At 37.5% G+C, this 10,000-nt stretch overlaps 1 protein-coding gene across 1 annotated transcript in view; it reads left to right on the top strand.

Annotated features, from left to right (window-relative positions):
• The window catches only part of LOC138053296 (ATP-binding cassette sub-family C member 4-like), a 50,006-nt gene extending 45,028 nt beyond the window's left edge, over positions 1–4,978 (top strand). Inside the window, exon 11 of the mRNA XM_068899951.1 lies at positions 1–4,978. This exon is cut by the window's left edge and continues 1,200 nt beyond it. The gene's annotated coding sequence lies outside the window, so the exon portion shown is untranslated.
• The last annotated feature ends 5,022 nt before the right edge of the window (positions 4,979–10,000 follow it).

Below are 10,000 nucleotides of genomic sequence, written 5' to 3' on the forward strand. Positions count from 1 at the left end.
AGTGTAGAGATTACGGGCGGAAGAAAATCTTGTGCTGTACGCATGTATGTATCACGTTCGCAGAACTGAAAAGGTTGGATATATTACGGGGTGATTAGTTATTAAGGACATCATGCATTAAAATCGACACTGCTTTAAGATAAAGGACGCCGATTAGGAGGCAGCCGGAGGAAACAAACAGAGGGACAGCAGAAGATCTATAAGGTGCAAAGTAGATAAGACGTAAGACAAGCTTTTGGAAATCATGTTATTTTCAGAGATAGAGGTAAACATACAGCTGATCACAGATAATCCTTTCAAATACTTTTGCCACAATAGGAATGGCAGAAATCAGACTATAATTATTCATGTCAGCTCTTTCGCTCTGTTTGTGTAAAGGAATGACTTAAGAGTACTTCCATTCACCAGGGAATATTCCAGTGACTATTGATACAAAAAATTCTACAAAGTGAATGGAAAACTAAATCCGTATTTTCCCTAAGGAGTCTTGCAGGTATCATATCAGGCCCTGTCGCCTTCGAGGTACATAATTTAGATATAAGAAAGCGCACTTTATTGATGTTAGTTGGCTGATTTAACTCGAAACGTTTGTCATTATAGGTAAAATTAAACATTAAAGGAACTTGCGATAGTGAATATCTCTTATGTTGCTGTGAATCGATCTCACTGGCAAGTGTGGGTACAATGCCAGCAACATGATTATTGAAACCTTGGGACACTTGTTGTGAGTCTACTATGGAATTTCCATCAAGCTTTACTTCTTCTTCTTTTTGTTTTTTTTGCCTCATGGCTAGAGTGCTCGACTCCGGATCGAGTGGTCCGGGTTCGGGCCCTGGCCGGGGACACTGTGTTGTGTTCTTGGGCAAGACACTTTACTCTCCGGTGCCTCTCTCCACCCAGGTGTATAAATGGGTACCGGCGAAATGCTGGGGGTAACCCTGCGATGGATTGGCATCCCATCCAGGGGGGAGTAGAAATACTCCTAGTCGCTTCATGCTACGGAAACCGGAGACAAACGCCGGCCTGATGGGCCTTCTAGCTCGTATGCAGAGGCTTTATCTTTACTTCTTTTACAGTCAAATTGTTGGAATTTCTAGATGTAAGATCGTTAATAGTTTGCCGGATCTTCCGAAAACTGCCTTTACTATCCAGAATCAGTGTTTCTTCAGCAATTTTAATTTTGTTGTTAACTTGTTTGCGAAATTTCTTACAATTTGCCCAACCCTATAGGTAGTTTGTAATTATTGCTTTGCTTTTCAACTATTCTGTGTCGCCCATTGACATCTCGATGGATCGAACACGCTTAGTACGAATAGAAGCACGTTTGTCAACAACAGTAAGATATAAAGATTTCCACGCGAACCACATATCATTCGGGTTATAAAACATTTAACAAACAGCAAACGGTGCCATTATCTAATTGGCTCGCTCCTCGCTATCTATTAAGTGTTATAGTGAGTGGCAAAAATGCAAGCGTTTTGAAAAAAAAACAAAACAATGGCGGCATCTTGAAATCGTTTTTCCAATATTTCTGAAGAGGTTGACAAGCTCATTAACGATGCTATTCCTGAAAAGACTAAAGCGGCAACAAATATGGAATGAAGATTTTCAATGGTAAGTGGAATAATAAGTCAATTTTTTTTACATTAAACTACTGATGCTTTCGTAAAGGATTTTGTTTACAAATATTCTTAGGCTAGTTGGTAATCAAGACAAGTTTTCTACAGAAAGGTTTTGAATAATGATGAACAATTTCTCTGTGAGGGAGAATTAGGAAAGAATGAATGTTTAGAAGAGCTGAAAAGCATGGCGCCAGACAAATCCCCGGGAACTGATGGACTCCCCTGTGAATTCTACAAAGTTTGATCAAAAATAAGACACAAACAGCAGTGATAAACATATTGAACTTGTTCATTTTGATTATGACTTGACGTTTCGTATGTGCTCTACATCCATTTTCCAAAGTAACCGTTGAAATTTAAAACAACTATTTATATATAACAAAGCGGATGAGGGGACTGTAACCTAGATTAAGCAAATACTTAACAGTAAAATACATAATAATAATAAAAACAGAAAAGATTAATAAAGCATCAGCTTTTTACTTCCGACGTTGACGTTGAAAGCTGGCTCAAGTTCTTGAATAAAGAACGTCTCTTTTATTTTACAATGATAGTCTGTTTTGCCCTTCGCTAAAATATCAAAGTGATCCCACTTGATGTTATGTCCAGTGCCCTTGACGTGGTCAACAATGGCTGAAGTATTGTCATTTTTAGTTAGGGCCTTAAAATGTTCGGTTTTTCTATCGTGAAGCCGGAGTTTACTTTTACCGATGTAAAAACCATTACAATCGAAAAGTCAAGTCATAATCAAAATGAACAAGTTCAGTATGTTTATCACTGCTGTTTGTGTCTTATTTTTGATCAAACTACGATGGTCCAAGAACAAAAATTATTCTACAAAGTGTTTTGGAATGACGTGGCGGAAATTTTGATAAAATCTTTTAATTATTCTTTCGAAATAGGAAAACTCTCGATATCACAAAGGATGGGCATTATTAAGCTCATACCAAAAAAGGATGCTGATCTTAATTTAATAAAGAACTGGCGACCTTTAACATTTTTGAACTGCGACTACAAAATAGCGACAAAAGCTATTGCAAACCGTATCAAAACCTTCTTCATGCCAAAACTTTTTTCTTATGATCAAACCGGCTTCATTAGAGGCAGATTTATTGGAGAAAACATTCGTTTAATAGATAGCGTCATCAAATATACAAAAGCGAAAAATATGCCGGGATTGCCCCTTTTTCTTGATTTTGAAAAAGCCTTTGATACTCTAGAGTGGCCCTTTATTCGTAAAACTGTCCAATACTTAGGCTTAGGCCCATCATTGTTGAACTGGTTAACTGTAACGGACAATGAAATTAAACTTAGTCAATATGCAGATGACACGAGCCTTATTTTAGACGGCTCCGAAGAATCTTTACTAGAATCTTTGAAGATAATAGAGCATTTTAGTAATATATCCGGCCTCAGACTTAACGACAAAAAGAGTGAAGCTTTATGGATTGTTGCAAGGGCGGATTGGGATTTTAAACTTTGCCCTGAAAAAGACTTCAAATGGCCGAAAAAAAGAAGTTAGAGCGTTAGGGGTATGGTTGTCAACAGACCCCGATATAACTATATCTTTGACTTACAAAGATAAAATGGAAAAAATTAAGTTGATGCTGGAGACCTCGCAGACTCGGCCCTCTAGGTAAAATTACTATTTTAAAAAGCCTTATAGCTTCACAGCTAGTATATATTTTTTCTCCTGTTCAAACACATCATACAGCAATAAAGGAGATAAATGTGATGTTTTATAACTTCTTATGGAATGACAAAGGTGACAAAATAAAAAGAAAGGTAATGATAAATGACTACTCAGAAGGGGGGCTTTAAATGATTGATATAGTTTCTTTTAATAGATCTCTTAAAGCCACATGGATAAAAAGGTATCTAGATAAGGAAAACTGTGGAAGCTGGAAACGTTTTTTTGACTTAGAACTTGAAAAACTAACTGGAAATCTTGACATAAAAGACAGTCGTAACGTTATCAAAGTATCAGGCCCATTTTTCAAAGAAATTCTTGAAATCTGGTCAGAAGTCAATTATGAAGAAATGATTATTTTAGATTATCATTTTCCGACATTGCCGTTATGGTATAATTCACTTGTAAGAGTTGAAAATAGACCAGTGTTTTTTTTAAAGAATGGTTCCCCAAGGAATAACAAAAGTGGAACATTTAATGGATGACTCTGGGAAGTTCCTTTCGCTCACAGCCTTTCAAACTACACATAACCTGACATTCCAGCCTTTAACCTTTCTCGGAATCATTTCTTCAATTAAACTTCTCCAAAGATATATACCCCATAATACAAGAATGTGGACTAAACATGAAAGTTTCTTGTCAAACTTCTTAAAAAGCAAAAAACCAAGTAAACTAGTACACAAGAAACTTGTATCAGGGAAAAGCGAATCACCCAGCCAAAGTCAACAAAAGTGGCAGGAAGATCTTTTTACGACAAAGCAAGATTTCAACTGGAAAGAGGCTTACCAAATGGCTTTTCAATGTACAAAGAGCACTAAACGTATAACTTTCAATTTCAAATTCCTTCATAGAAGAATATCAACAAACAACTTATTGAAAAAAATTGGACTCGTTGACAGCGAGAAATGCACTTTCTGTGAAAGAGAAACAGAGAAACTGGCACATTTACTTTGGGCTTGCCCAAAAACTCAAGTTTTTTGGACTAATTTTAAGGTATGGCTACAGTCTTGCCAAGTCATCGCTAAAGAGACACCCTTAGAGCCTGATACAGCACTGGGCCTAAGGCCAGATAGCTCTACGCATAAACTTCAAATTAACTTCTGTTGCTTAAATGCTAAATATTATATTTGGCTATGTAGACAGAAAAAATATTGTCCAAAATTAAAAGATTTCCTACTGTATTTCAAGCATATCCATGAAATGGAAAAAAATACAACTACAATTGCTTTAAAAAAGTGGGAGCCTCTGTAGTTGTTTTTTAATCACTTGACAGCCTGACCCTAGTGCCCTGAAAAAGAAAATGAAAATGAAGGTAAAAGAAACAAGGCGCATATAAATCATAAGCCACGCATATTGTATTTAAGTCTCTTCAAATTTAGAACCTAAAATATTGACAGGAGTAAGCTGGCCACTTCTGGTGTTTTTTTTTTGTTTAAGTTTTCTTGTTGTTTTTTGTTTTTTTGGGTAAGAATTGTAAGCAGTGCAAGCGAACTAATACTAATTATCACGGTTGTATTGTAGGTGTAAGTATTAGTATTGTTAGTGATGGAAGTATGGTATGTTCTTTTTTTTTTTTTGCATGGTAATAATTGTAAGCAGTGCAAGCGAACTAATACTAATTATGTTGTATTGTAGGTGTGAGTATTAGTATTGTTAGTGATGTAAGTATGGTATGGTATTAAATAAAATTAAAAAAAAAAAAAGAGTTTTCTACTCCCATCGAAGAAATGGAAAACGAAGAACCATGCAAGTGTTTACAGCCTATTTTTCTTCGGTCGCAAGGGTTACGTAAATTAGGAACGCTCCAGGGAGCAAATCTTTGATAAAATCAATAAAACATTGGAATAAATTCGAAGATGGTATGGGAGAGGATTTCTACTAAAACAGTTAGACTACTCGTTCTCATTTTCTATGAGTCAAATAGTCAACTCGGCACTACACGCCTCGTCGACTATCTATTGAATCGTAGAAAACTAGCTCTTATAGTAGGCTGAGCTGCTAAGCACGAAAGAAAAATGAGAGTCGCACAAGGCGATAGCCGAGTGGACTCTAGCTTCTTGAGTGATTAGCAACCTCCCACGTGTAATTATAACTCGATGGCACACGCTGAACCGTTTGCTATTCGTTTTATAACATAACCAGTTAGAGATATCCTTCTTTAAATGCCTCTCGCTCATTAATTCACTTATCCCAGAAATTCAAGTAATTAGATGCACGCTCATGCATGTCCGTTTTAAGTCTAAGCATTTGCTACCCATTTCCAACACTAAATAAGGTAAAAGTGAAGGTTAACGTTATTCTTAGCTTAGCGTAAATGCAGCTGTTTATCCTTACCTGAGGAGCAGCATTCTGGGACAATTTGTGATGTTGTGAACCTGTCGATGCTGTGTCAAAGGTCTCAGTGTTTACACTCAGTGTAAAACCACCGACCAAAGTTCTTTGTTGTATGCAACGAAACTTTTTCTTTTCTTTAACAAAGTTCTCTCTTCTCTTCTGCACTATAAACAACTAACTGTTTCACCAAACTGGCCGACGAGAAAGGAGTTTTATCGACGTTGATTTTTTTGGGCTTTCCGTCCATGCTTTTCCTCAACAAGCTTCTTTTTCTGACTTTAGACAAATGGGTTTTATCGTTGATATTACAGCTGTTTCTTTCCAGCGACCTTTCTCTTCCAGCTACTTTCAACTGCTTTTTCTCTTTTCCTGGAGGTTTTGCGTTAAATTCCGTACTTATATTTGTGTACATAGCAATTAAAGGGCCCGTTATTTTCGGGTGTTAAAGGAAAATCTTTAGTTAACCACGAGTTTAAAATAGCAATGTGGAATTGCTTTACTGATAAAATTATCGTTACATCGCAAACAAGATGATTCTGAGCAAAAACAACCTTATCCAGGCTATTTGACATAAACTTGAAAAAAGTCGGGCCGACATTTTTCAAGATAGCTCAAATGCAATCCGTTCCAATCTTGTCCATTTTTTGTCCCTCCATGCTTCTTTCTCTCTTTTCTGTATTTCAACAGTTTTAAGTGGTTATTGCAGTGTATCATTCTACTTTTGGGGCATTTTGGGTATCATGAAATTACATTATTTTGCGTGACATAGCCCCTTAACACTTATCATACAGGATGAAGGGGGGGGGGGGGGGAGCTATTTAACGCTGGATAGGGCTAACCATGCTTCGAGCAACCCGGTCCAGATTGCTAACCCAAATAAATTAACACTAAAGGAGCAATAAGATTACTTACAATCTGACCTTAATTAACACTAAGTAAATAAGAATAGTAGCTAATGAGATTGTATAACAGAAAAGAGTAGGATATGCATTGCATTCTCAAATTAGTGAGGCTTTGACATCATTTACGATCCAGCTCTCTCAAGATTTTGAAGGTTGTAATGGCGGACAGTTAAATAGGAAAATTCCAGTTAAAATGAACAGTTGCCTTATTGAAATCAAGGCTTAAAACTTGGGTCACTTACTGTTTAGTTAACAAAGATTTGAAATAAAAGAAAAAAATGATTAAATTTTTATCATAGTAGCATTTTAAATTGTCGGAGGATCTGATCACTTTTACCTTTCGTAGCTTACCTCTATAAGCTAACTAAACCAGGAGTTCATGACTAGGAGACTAGGAACGTACAACTTCATGATCATAGCATTTGTGGAACTGGATTTTACAGACCGAGTTATTCTTAGATTGATTTTCCCGCGAAACCAGACTTTTTCAGCTAATCACAACCCTTGCCTGAGAAATTACTATCCAAAGACTATTTTCCCATTCCCATTGTTGAGCCTATAAGCCTTAGTCAGTAGCCCATAAACAGTAACACCTATACGAAGTCCATGTAACGGCATTTTCACAGATGAAGCTGTTTTTAGACGAGTTATTAAATAACATTTGGCTTGCACGAGTGACAATTCTCAATCCCATTCGTTGTTTTCGCAAATCCCATAATACAGTTCAAATTTGGGGGGTTCTTTACATAAAAACAATAAACACTCGGTCAACATTCGCGGGTAACAGTGTACTGTTCCCCTCTGACGTCATAGATTTTGCATTGTTGCCCGCTCAGAGACTTTTCGCGGTAAACAGTTTTATTGTTAGACGTCATGTGACCTCGAAGTAACCAATGAGAACGCCGGCTGTTTGTGAAAAAATTCGCCTATATAACAATGTAAGTTACATGGGACTCTATCATGCTTCATTCAACTGGATATCTAACTGGATATTTCCTTGTGCTTATGCTGCGTTTCGTTTTCACACGACGCAAGCGAACAAAAGCACAAAGAAAACGAAAACATTTTGATCCTTACGCTTGTGCTTATGCTTGCGTCAACCTCGTTTTCAAGGTGAAATAAGCGCTCTTATGCTTCCGCTTGTGCTTGGGTCGCTAGTGAAAACCAGGCTTTACTCGACTGCAATTTCACAGCCAAAGAAAGAAACTCACGATTGGACATTCATTTCACACAAAAAGCCTAATATATAGATTTAGCCGAGCCTAAAAGCGGAGCTTCTGCTTGTTTATTTTTACTGACTGTAGGATTAGTGAAAATAAAAGGCTTTGGAACTGTCCGCCTTTTGGTTTTCCCGGATATTGCTTAATTTTGTAACATTTTCTTCGCTGCCTAACTAGTGAATTCCACGGTTAATTCACCTGAAAACCGACTGATAGCATGAATCACGAAGGGATGAGTGTGATATCGGTTTTTCCAGCGAAATCTACCATCGAATTCACCAGTTAGGCAATTAGTTTTTCTTGAATCGCAAGAATTTTAAAAGAAAACAAGCAAATCCTCAGCAAGCGAACGGAAAAGGAAAGAAGCCATTTCAGTTTAGTCGACTGTCAAACGCCAGCGAATAGGAATCACGCTAAAATTAGAAATCACAGACGTACTATAGCTCGTGATGTGACAGATCGTCTTTGTCGGTTCAAGGTCAAACAAGGAGTTTTATTGATGTACTTTATTTACTCCACTTTATCTCTGAAAACGAGATCATTTACAATTCGATGTATTTCATTGAAACACACCAGCTTGGCTTAGAACTAGAATCGGCTAGAAAGGACAAACTTCAAACAAGATCTCCAACAAATTACCTGTATGTGCTCTAAACAAACTTCTGAAAACACAAGCTGGTGATATTTCTCCTTATACTTTTACGAGAACTCATTGCGGTTACATGTTTAGAACATAAGTGCAAAATTCTTGTCACTGTCCAGGCACATTGAAAAACAGTTACGCAAGCGGAGTAAAAAACTCCTTGTTAGCTCGCGTTTTAAAGCCAAACAAACCAGCAACAGATCGATTATTTCTGTCCAAAAAGAGTACAGATGATTGTTATTTAATTCCAGTTAACAACAACAATTCGAGTTTCATTCCTGAACAAAGGAAAAAACGACTAAACCACGTTTTAGAAATATCCATCCACTTGAAATAACTCATCCGTAGAAATAACAAACGGTTTAGTGTCTAAGAAAAGAATTTGTGGAGTAACTTCTTCCACCAACTTGAAGCTATTACTGGTGTACCGTTTTGTCGTTCTCGTTCTCTTTCTCTCTTCTTTCGTTTCTGTTCTTCTGACATAGGCCGTCCAGGCATCTTGCAACCTTAGTAGATTCGAAATTTAAAATATTAAGACATACCAAAAACTGCAATTCAGAACAAAAAGCAGCCCTAAACAAACTAAAAATAAACACTCAGCTTTAAGTTTATATCCCTCCAACGCTTGACTTCAATAACTACAGCTATATTATGTTAAACCTGGATTAAAACCAGCGAAAAATGCAAGAAAAATATATTTTCCAAACCGTACCTGAACACGAAAAGCATCGACTGTCAAGAGCTTTGCTGAAGTAGCATGGCTGTGTAGAAAGAGCACGAAAAATTAAGCCTCGTTCAGGTGTGAGTGTGAGTGTCTGACCTGGCTTGAGCCTGGGATAACACTTGACCTCGATAAGGTCTAACTTGAGCCTGCGATAAAATCACGTGATACTGGTCAGCGGATACCTTGTTTTGACAGGTGTCAATTGTCCATAACATTGATGTCCAATATCAAAGATGTATGCTGTAAACTAGCTAAAGTGTAAACTGGAATATTGCCTCTTCGATGAGCTCTAAACTTGAGCCTCGATTTAGAGCGCAGGGGTTGGCACAGTGGTAAGATCTCTGCCTTCCAACCTTAAGGTCCCGGGTTCCATTCCCGGTTCTGCCGACAGTGGAATATTTGGCGACCTTCTTTCCCGCTAAAGGTCACTCAGCTTTCCATCCTTCCGTGGTCGGTAAAATGACCAGCATGCATGGACTGCTTAGAAGCGGCTGCAATTTGCACCTGTATATGCTTCCAGTTCGCTGGGGGTAAAATGATCATTGTAAAGCGCCTTTGAGACGTTGTGATAAGGGCGCTATATAAATGCACCACTTTACTTTATATGGTTACGTGATACTGGTCACATTGGCATACATGGAGGAGCGGACGTACGTACGTACGTACGTACGTATGTACGGACGTTCATGACGTCATGGCTATAAAACCAAATTTTGTCACATCGATGGGTTACCATATTTTCTTAGCTAAGGTGCTCCGCTATCAATCTGATTGTTGAAATATGCCAGAATCTCTGTCAACGCGGTATTGCAAACATTTTCAAGCCTTCTTCGTTCTTTTTGAGCGAGTTTTACAAAATATGTGA

This window comes from Montipora capricornis, chromosome 6 (genome assembly GCF_036669925.1).
Source record: "Montipora capricornis isolate CH-2021 chromosome 6, ASM3666992v2, whole genome shotgun sequence".
NCBI classification, from domain to species: Eukaryota; Metazoa; Cnidaria; class Anthozoa; order Scleractinia; family Acroporidae; genus Montipora; species Montipora capricornis.